This window comes from Marmota marmota, unplaced genomic scaffold (genome assembly GCF_001458135.2).
Source record: "Marmota marmota marmota unplaced genomic scaffold, marMar, whole genome shotgun sequence".
NCBI lineage: Eukaryota > Metazoa > Chordata > Mammalia > Rodentia > Sciuridae > Marmota > Marmota marmota.
The window spans coordinates 51889941-51900160 of NW_025999842.1; the positions used below are offsets into that span (position 1 = coordinate 51889941).

The 10220-nt window shown below is 35.9% G+C and overlaps 1 long non-coding RNA gene across 1 annotated transcript in view; it reads left to right on the forward strand.

Moving 5' to 3' along the window:
- LOC125613902 overlaps nt 1–3495 on the forward strand; it is a 9577-nt gene extending 6082 nt beyond the window's left edge. Inside the window, exons 2-3 of the long non-coding RNA XR_007344564.1 lie at nt 2055–2166; nt 3351–3495. This is a non-coding gene — a long non-coding RNA (uncharacterized LOC125613902). The remainder of the gene's footprint in view (nt 1–2054; nt 2167–3350) is intronic.
- The last annotated feature ends 6725 nt before the right edge of the window (nt 3496–10220 follow it).

Below are 10220 nucleotides of genomic sequence, written 5' to 3' on the forward strand. Positions count from 1 at the left end.
TTTTTTTTTTTTTTTTTTGCATGGGAGTGAGGGAACCAGGGATTGAACTCAGGGGCACTCGACCACTGAGCTGCATCCTTAGTCTTATTTTGTATTTTTATTTAGAGATAGGATCTTACTGAGTTGCTTAGTGCCTCATTTTTGCTGGCTTTGAACTTGAGATCCTCCTGCCTCAGCCTCCGGAGCTGCTGGGATTACTGGCATGTGCCCTTGCCCTCTATCACTTCTATTCCAGAGTTTATCAATTATAACAAAAATGACAAAAAGTAATATGGTGTGTTTTTTTAAAAATGAGCTGTTTCTTATGTTTCTCACATTATTATTATTAAATTTATTCCTCAGTATTTTCTATATTTATGGTGCTATTTTGAATTCATTCATTTCTCTTATTGCATTTTCTAAGTAGTGATTATATATTTTCCTGCTTCTTCTTCTAGGGCTTCTTATCTCCTTGATGTCTCCATATTGGAGTATCCCGTAAGTTCTTGGACTTCTCTCATCTTTATTTTCTTCCAATTTCTTCTAGTTCCGTAGTCCCATTGCCACAGACTACTCTCAAATGTTTCCCTCTAACCCATTCTTCTCTCCTGAACTTCAGACTCATAAATGTAACTGCATACTAGATATCTCCACTGCAGTGTCTGATAGGCATCTCAAATTAAAATTTCTAATACCAAACTCCCCCAATATTCTGCCTACTCCAACTCTACTTGAAGCTTTCTCTGTCTGTATTGACAATGACATTTTTCCAGTTAACTCAAGATGAGCACTGTGTACCTTAGCATAATCTTTGACCTTTTTTCCTTTTCTTACACTTCATGTTCAATCTATCAGTTAATATAAATTTGAACTCAAAACCCATGTAAGAGAGGCTATGTTTATAATTTGGAGGAGAAATTTCTTTTTCCCATCTGAACTTCAGCCTTGACAAACTTCCTTGTTTTCCTTTGCTGGTATTGTCTGCCCAGGGTTCCAGATTTATGCAAACATCTTAGTTCCCACCCTGAACAAGTCCTTATATCCTGTCTTGGGAAGCCATTATATTCAAGGACTATATATTCCTGGTATCTTTGGTAGGAATTCCCTCAGCCCTTGACTTCTCTTGTTTCAGTTCTCTCCTCTCTGTGGGCCCCTAAGAACTTCCTCTACTTTCCAGTGAGGTCAATGATGCAATCAGCATTTCTAGTTGATTTTCAATGTTTTTTTCAGTTACATATTGGGTAAAATTTCTTCTCTTTCAACTCATTTTACAGGGAATTTTGTGAGCTAACACCAATTTCTTTGCAATACTGATTGTCATCCACATTTAGCAGATGACTTACTGAAATAATTGAGCCTTTCCTATATGCTTCTTGTGTTTTGAAATGCTATGAAAACCATATGAATCTATAGATAAAGATTGGGTCAGAATTCACTGAGCTTTCCATAATATACAAAGCTGTCTATAGATTTGTTGTATACATATGAATTATCACTTTATTAGGAAAACATTTTGACTTAGCCCCCACAAAAAAGAGAAATTATTTCAGAGACTGAGGAAAAATTAAATTATAATAATAGCAACAATACCAACATAATCTATTTCTGCCTATGCTCAATCTAAGTTTCTAACGCAAAGAGCACTAGATGGCAGCATATAAACATGTATCATTACCTGTACCTCAAAGATCTTGGTTTAAGGCTGTGTAAGGTCTTATTACATTTCACTGTGTGTTGACCTGTTACCCACACTAATTTACTGAAATTTAACTTACTAGCGTGAATTGATATAATTGATGAGATGTATTTGACACCAAGTCTGAAAAATTCAGTTGCTAGACTAATGAATGTAGTACAGAATGGTGCCTGTATCTCCAGAGTTGGTTTTAATGATATATATATAAAAATCCAGAGTCCTTTCCTGCCATTAGAGGCCCCCTTCCAAATAGCACCTTTTCTTAGAGTTGGAGAAAATGCACATTTGGGACACCCATTCTATTCCTGAGTCATAACGTCTTTTGTGGATATTAATGTTTAAATCTTCGTCTTGTTTTAAAATGGTGTCTGCTTACCAGATTGGGAGCCAGTGATATCACTTACCAATTGTGAGGATAAGGACTTCCCAACTCATCTTGTGAACATTGTCCAGGTCTTCCTGAAGGGACTTGGGTCATATCTCTACCACAGGTGAGAAGGAAGTTTCCTTGTTATCATGTTTGAGATATTTTTAATATATAATTGGTATGTAAAATACAAAAAAGAAAGAAAAAGAAAATTAAAAGAAAAACATTATCAAAATAACTTAGCTTATGAACTCATTTTTTTCTCTTTTCACCTGAAGTCATTTGTAATTTTAATAAATTTAAATAAAATGTTCAGGATGTTATTTTTAAAGTGCATGTTAATGACATCAAAGGGCTTCCAAGGAAAAATGGCAAATTCTTGGTTCACCCTGCTCCTATTCACTGACCTGCTCCTGAAACTAAACCCTTTTAAACAGTTTCTGTTTTTGTATCTTCTGGTGATTAATGCTCTATTTCATCACTATTTCTTGATTCATAAATTTTAAATATTGCCTTAATCTATTGCTAAGAGAGACACTTTACATCATCTTTCACATTCCTTATCTATCTCTTCCCAACAATATCATATAAAAAAAGAGGTAGAATAGTAAAATAGACAAGAGCACAGACTGTGGGACGCTGTGACTGAGGGCAAGTTACTCAAGTTTTGTGAGCCTCATTTTCCTCATCTGCAAAATGGACATGATGAATCCGTTCTTTAGAGAATCATTATGAGAATAAATGGGTCAAGATATTTAAAACACTAAGTTACTATATTAATTTTTCTTTGGTTCTTTTGTATATTTTAATGACACTAATATTACTATATTTGACTTTTCTGTGGGTTATCTTTGTATGTTTAAATAAAATACTAATTTTTAATCAAATATGTGTGTGTGTGTATATATATATGTGTATGTATGTGTACATATATATATATATATATATATATAATGTCTTGACACTTTATAAGATAAAGAAATTTACATTATGCTTCACTTTTCCCACTTGCATATCTCCATCTCACCTCCTATATTTTCCATTTCTGATTATTATATTTTCTAGGACATTGTCTTAATTTAATCTTTTAGCTATCTGTTATACATTTTTCTTTAGCAATCATATTTATAATTTCTAAGATTTTATCTATCTCTAGTGTTTAGTTTTATAGGATTTTAAAGATGTGATATCTTACTGACTATTGTGTTAGATAGGGTCCACTCAGAAGAAAACATTTACCACACTAGTGATTTAAATGGGGAAAAATAATTGTGAAGTAATTTGTGAGCTAAGTAAAAGATATTTTAGTTACTAACAGGGAACTGAACTTGGAAAAAGAACTTGGAAAAAAGAACTTGGAAACTCCCAAGGAGAAAGCCCAGACCCTGAGCCCCAGACCTGTGAGTGGGCCTGGTTGCCAAAGGAATACTCAACCTGTTGCTCAGATTACAGATGTGTGCCACCACGCCCAGCTGTTGGCAGCTTTTAGATTATTGCTTTGTTCCTCCTCTTTTTCCTCCTCCTCCTCCTTCTTCTTCACCAGGATTGAACTCAGGGGAGCTCAGTCATTGAACCACATCCATCCCCAGCCCTATTTTGTATTTTATTCAGATATAGGGTCTCACTGGGTTGCTTACCTCCTCATTTCTGCTGATGCTGACTTTGAACTTGGCATTCTCCTGCCTCCACCTCCCCAGATGCTGGGATTACAGGTGTGCGATTTTCTTACTCGTTATTAATCTATTCAATTTTTCTCTTTCTTCACAATTCAGTGTTGGTATGTTTCTGGGAGTTTATTTATTTCTTCTATCTTATCCAATTTTTTAGCTTGTAATATTCATAGTAGTATGTTATGATCTTTGTATTTCTGTGGTATTAGCTTAAATGTCTCCTCTTTTATTTGTAATTCTATTTACTCAAATATCCTTTTTTTCTTGGTTATTCCAGCTAATGGTTTGCCAACTTAGTTCTTCAAAGATAAAAGCTTTTAATTTTTGTTACTTTGTATTTTCTTTCCTGTGTTTATTTCATTTGTTTCTGCTCTAATTTTTATTATTTCTTTCCTTCTGCTAATTTGGGACTTAGTTTGTTTTTATTCAAATACCTGTGGATGTAAAATTGGGTTTTTACTTAAGATCTTTTTTTTCTTTATTCTTTTAAACATAGGAATTTGTTGCTACCCTCTTAGAATTGCTTTTATTATATCCTATACCAAATTATTGTATGCTGTGTTTCCATAGTTATTTGTCTCAAAATGTTTTTTAATTGACCTTTTGATTTCTTCTTTGACTCATTGGTTTTTCAGATGTGTGTTGATAACCTAAATGTCCATCGAAAGATGGGATATATAAAGGACATATGGTAGATGTATAAGTGGAATATTACTCAACCTTAAAACAGAAGAAAATCCTGCTATTTGTGACAACATGGATAAACCTGGAGGACATTATGTTAAGTGACATAATTCACACACAGAAATACAAACATGTATGATTTCACATTTAAAACTCACGGAAGCAGATAATAGAATGGTGGATGACAGGGACTGGGAAAAGGGGAAAATGGAGAGGTGATAATCATATACAAATTTTCAGTTATGTAAGATAAATATGTTTTGGAGATCTACCTATGCAGATAGTACCTTAGCTAATTGTGTTGTATACTTAAATTTACTGATGTTAGGGGACAGACCTATGAGAATGATGGATACATAAGGTTTAGAGAATAATTCTATAAAATGGGTCCACTCTGCTGACCCCTACATGCTTTCTTTTCCAAGAAGCAATTTACCTACAGCCCTTCCTGGCCTAAACGGAAAGGATATGTCACATGCCTCAGCAAACTACCCATCTGAAGGAGAAATGCAGGCCCGAGATAAGGTGATAGGAGAAACCCAGGAGACTTTTGTGACCAGATCCTGAAACTCCGGATAAGGACAGTTCCTCATGATAATACAATCTCTAAAAATGTATGGTTAGGAATCCAATTAGAACTGGTCAGCATGGACTAAGATGACCTGGAATTATCACGATAGTGGGTACTTGAAAGCCTGATGTCATCTTGCTATCAGTCAAAGGTCAAGAGGTGGACCTGGGTGGAACTCTCTGGAAACTTCTCTGGGATCCCCAATGAAACTAGAGTACAGAGAGGTCCTTACTGAGAGGACTCATTCTATCCCTTGAGAATGTCCCCCTTTCCCCTTTCCCATCCCTTCAATAAACTCATTTCTGTTACTCTGAGCAATATATCTGAAATCTTTCTAACTTGATTGTAGGAATCAGGGTTTGAAGAGGGTCTTCAAGCTCAGTTTCTCAGAAGGCCCCAACTCTATAACACTAGGAAGTCAGATCCTAGGTCAAGTGTTCTTGCCTCAAAAGATAGAGGAGGGAAGAAGCTTTTGGAAGCACATGAATGTGTTTATGGCCTTGATGGTAGTGATGGTTTCTCAGGTGAATACTTATTTCCACATTCATCAAGTTGTATTATTAAATATTTACAGCTTTTTGTATTTCAGTGATTCCCTCAGTAGTTTAAAATAAATAAAAGTGCTAGGGTGGCTAGCCCCTCCAAGTGGTGGCTCAGTGGTAGAGTGCTTGCCTAGCGTGTGAAAGACCCTGAATTTGATCCCTCTCACTGCCCAAAACAAAACAAAAGTAACTGTGCTTGGGGTTTGTTTTAGTCAGCTTTTTTGCTGCTGTGACTGAAAGACCTGACCAGAACAACTGTAGAGAAGGAAGGGTTTATTTGTGGACTGACGATTTCAGAGGTCTAAATCCATAGAGAGCAGGCTCCATTTCTCAGAGCTCAAGGTGAGGCTGAACATCATGGCAGAAGAGTGTGGCAGAGGAAAGCAGCTCACATGATTATCAGGAGGCAGAGCTTCCACTCTCCAAATAGAAAATATATACCCCATAGTCACACCCACAATGAACCACTTCCTCCAGCCACACCCCACCTACATTCAGTCACCACTCAATTAATCCCATCAGACTTTAATTGACTGATTATGTTAAGGCTATAACCCAATCATTTCTCCTCCAAACCTTCTTGCATTATCTCACACATGAACTTTTGGGGGACACCACATCTAAACTATATAACATAGTTTCTTAGCTATTTGCTATTTTTTTTAATAAAGCAATGAAAAACTGCTTGTTGGCTGAATTTGTCAACTGATCGATGTTGCTTTAGAATATTTTGGTGGGTAATAGAGTCTTTGATTTCTCTGCTTCTCTCCAGACAGTACAATATCTATAAAGAAGAATCTGGAAAATTTTTACTAGAGTGGTAAATACTTTACTGCTAAGCATTCCACTTTTTGGGAAAGGGAACATAAGGAACAACTAACACTAATTTTCAATTAGTTCCCCAATTTTTTTTTTGTACTGAGGATTGAAGCCAATGGTATTTTACCACTGAGCTACATTTCCAGCCCTTTTTAAAACTTATTTTTTTAATTTTGATACAGGTTTTCACTAAGTTGGGGCCACTCTAAGTTGCTGAGGCAGGTCTCAAACTTGTGATCCTCCTGCCTCAGCCTCCCAAATTTATGGGATTACAGGTGTGCACCACAGTGCTCAGCCAATTCCCCCATTTTAAATTCAATATTGTATTATCTCCTTCCAGTTGGTGCTTTCTGAGTTTCTTTATTTCTGCAAGCCAATTTACTCAGCTTTGTTGGATACCACTTAGATTGGTTTCTTGATGCTATCACAACAAAACACCACAAACATAGTAGTTTAAAACAATAAATGTGTACTGTTTAATGGGTCTGGAGAACAGAAGTGAAAAAATAAATAAATAAATAAAAGCCCAAGCAAGGCCATGCTTCCTCCAGAGGCTCTAGGGGAGAATATCTTCCTGGTCTCATCCAGCTTCTGGTGCTGTTGGCATTCCTTAATCACATCATTTCAATCTCTGACTCCATCTTTTGTGTAATTTGACCCCTCATCCTTACTCTTCTAAAGGTGGTTATCATTGGATTTAGAGCCTACCCAGACAATTTAGGATGATCTCTACACCTTTAGCTTAATGTACATTTGCATAGACCTTTTTTCCAAATAAGTTTATATTCACAGGTTCTTGGGAGTAAGACATGGATATATCTTTGGATATCATAATTTAACTCACCACACCACTGTTCTGAAAGTCTCTTTAAGAAATTTGACTGAATTTCTTGTCTATTAAGGGCTTAATTTCTGTCTTGTTTAGTCATTATTGATTTTTTATATCACCTCACTAAATAGATAGATATATCTGTATGTATATATGCGTATACATGCAGGTGTGTGTGTGTTTTTCTTATGACCATTTATGAGGTTATTAGGAAAAGGAGAAAACAAATATGTTTTGTCAGGCTAACATCTTGACATTGGCCTATATAATTTGTTTCTAAAGAGTTTTTACTAGGTTGTCTCTGAATAAAATAAGATTATGCTAAAGTCTGAGAAAATATAGAATAATCCAGGTTATGTAAAAAAGTTCAATTAGTAGTGTGTCTGTCTATGTGTCTCTCTCTGCCTTTTAATATTTTTCAACTGATTCTATCATGACTCCCCAAATATTCAATTCTCTGTTTCCAGGGGTAACAATAAACCTGAGTTTCTCTATTTAGCAATTTATATGACACTTCCCATTTAAGGTAGGAACAAAAAATAGGAAATGGTACTAACTTATGCAAAGCTAACAATTATGACATTTTGCTGACTTAAATATTTTCAAATATTTTTTACATCATTTTCCATGGTTTTGATTGCAATATCTAACTAGTGATAGCAATAGATGGCCCAGTATTATAGCCTTTCTGTTGGCCATGATCACTAATCAGTCATAGCATTTATTCTCAGTAAGCCTAGATACACGTTCAGAATTATTTTCAGCATAGCCTCCATGCATCCATACCAATTTACTGGAGCTAGCACATTAGCTGAAAATTGTTTGCCATCTCTGCTCTGAACTCCCTAGCTCACAGATATCATAACTTCAATGTATTTTAACACTGTAGATATCTCCTAATATAATAATGTTGACATTTTCCTGCTCTGAGCAAGCAGTTAGAGAAGGCTGTGAAATCTCTTCACCATGAGAGGATATAGACTTTATTCCTTCCATTGTGTGAGGACACAGCAACGAGGTGCCATCTTTGAATCAGAGATGGGGTTCTCACCAGACACTAAATCTGCTGGTGGCTTGATCTTGGACCCTCTAGTTTCTAGAACTTTAATCAATAAATTTTTATTCATAAATTACCTAAAGTATTTTTTTTATATCAGCAGGTATAAACAAAGACAGGCATTAAGTATTTCAGTTCTGAAGCAGTTGAGTGGAGATCTGGGCTAGAAGCTCTAATGTCCTAGAACTGGTGACCACTCAATGAGAAAAAACAGTTTTGAGGCTCAGAACAATTAGGAAAATTCAAGAGTCCCACCTGCATGGAAATGAAAGGCTAAAATCAGGATAGGTCTATCAAGAAGGTGTTTGCTCAAAAGTGCATTTCTCTCTTCTTTTTCCTATTATATGTTCAGTTGTTTGCTTTCTATGTGGCCATGGACTCAAGGAAGGTGACTCAGTTCCACTTTCTCCAGGAGGTAAATATGATTCTCTTAGCCAATCATAGTATTTCTAGTCTGCTAGTCTGCTTTTCAGAAACTGGTAAAAGAAGAGTCATATCTTTTTGGCCAATGAAAAATTAGAAGTAGACTGAGGCTGCTTTGCAGAAAGTCTTGCTCTTATAAACAAGAAGCAATAACTTATTCTGACTGTGGATATTGAGTGGGTGAGGAATGATATCCAGAGCTGCTGCAACCACTTAGCTCATGAGAAGAACTAGCATAAGTCAAAAAGCCAAGATGCTATGATGGTAAAATAAAGAAATGGCAACAATCTTGTCCTCAATACTGCTGAGCTACTGAATTAGTCAACCCTGCAACTCCTTATGTTAGTAAGAGTTCTCCAGAGAAATAGAACTAATGGGCTGTATGTATAAATATATACTAAGGAATTTGTTCATGTGATTATGTATGCTAAGTCCCAAGAGATGAAATTGGCAAGCTGGAGGCCCAGGAGAGCCAATGGTGTATTTCCAGGCCAAAGCCTGGCAGGTTCAAAACCCAGGAAGATCCAGATTTTCAATGTGTTCAAACACAGGAAAAAAACTGATATCTCAGCTTGAATGCAATGTGGCACAAGAAATCCCCTCTTATTCAAGATGATTAGTATTTTTATTCTATTCAGACCTTTAATTGATTGAAATGAGACCCACCCACATAAGGGAAGGCAGTTTGATTTGTGCAGTCTATTTAATTCAATAGTAACCTCATCCAAAAATACCTTAAAGAATCCCAGATGGAATGTTGAACCAAATATCTGGACATGCAGCAGCTCAGTTGAGTCAACACACAAAATTAACCACTGTCATTTCCACTTTTGAATTTCTTGATAAAAGTTTCCCTTTTTCTAAGAAATAAAGTCATGAAAAACCCTTTGATCTATCTCTCCCTATTTTTGATCTGAAATTGCAGTACTATGGTGATTTTCAAAAATTGAGGTACACTGTAACTAGAAAGGGGAGTTATCACCAAGTTTTGCAGACCCCATGACAATACTTTTAATTTATTCTTAAATTGTTTGTTTGTACTGGGAATTGAATGCAGAGGTGCTCTACTACTGAATTACGTCTCCAGTCCTTTTTATTTTTAAATTTTGAGTCAGTTTCCTTAGGTTGCCAAGGCTGGCCTTGAACATGTGATCCTCCTGCCTCAATCTAATTTATTATTTATTATTTTTTAATTTTTTATTTTATTTTTTTAATTGTTGGTTGTTCAAAACATTACATAGTTCTTGATATATCATCTTTCACATTTTGCTTCAAGTGGGTTATGAACTCCCATTTTTAGCCCATATACAGATTGCAGAATCACATAAATTACACATCCATTGATTTACATATTGCCATACTAGTGACTGTCGTGTTCTGCTACCTTACCTATCCTCTACTATCCCCCCCCTCCCCTCCCCTCCCCTCTTCTCTCTCTACCCCCTCTACTGACCTTCATTTCTCCCCCTTGTATTATTTTTCCCTTTCCCCTCATTTCCTCTTGTATGTTCTTTTCTATAACTCTGAGGGTCTCCTTCCATTTCCATGCAATTTCCCTTTTCTCTCCCTTTCCCTCCCACCTC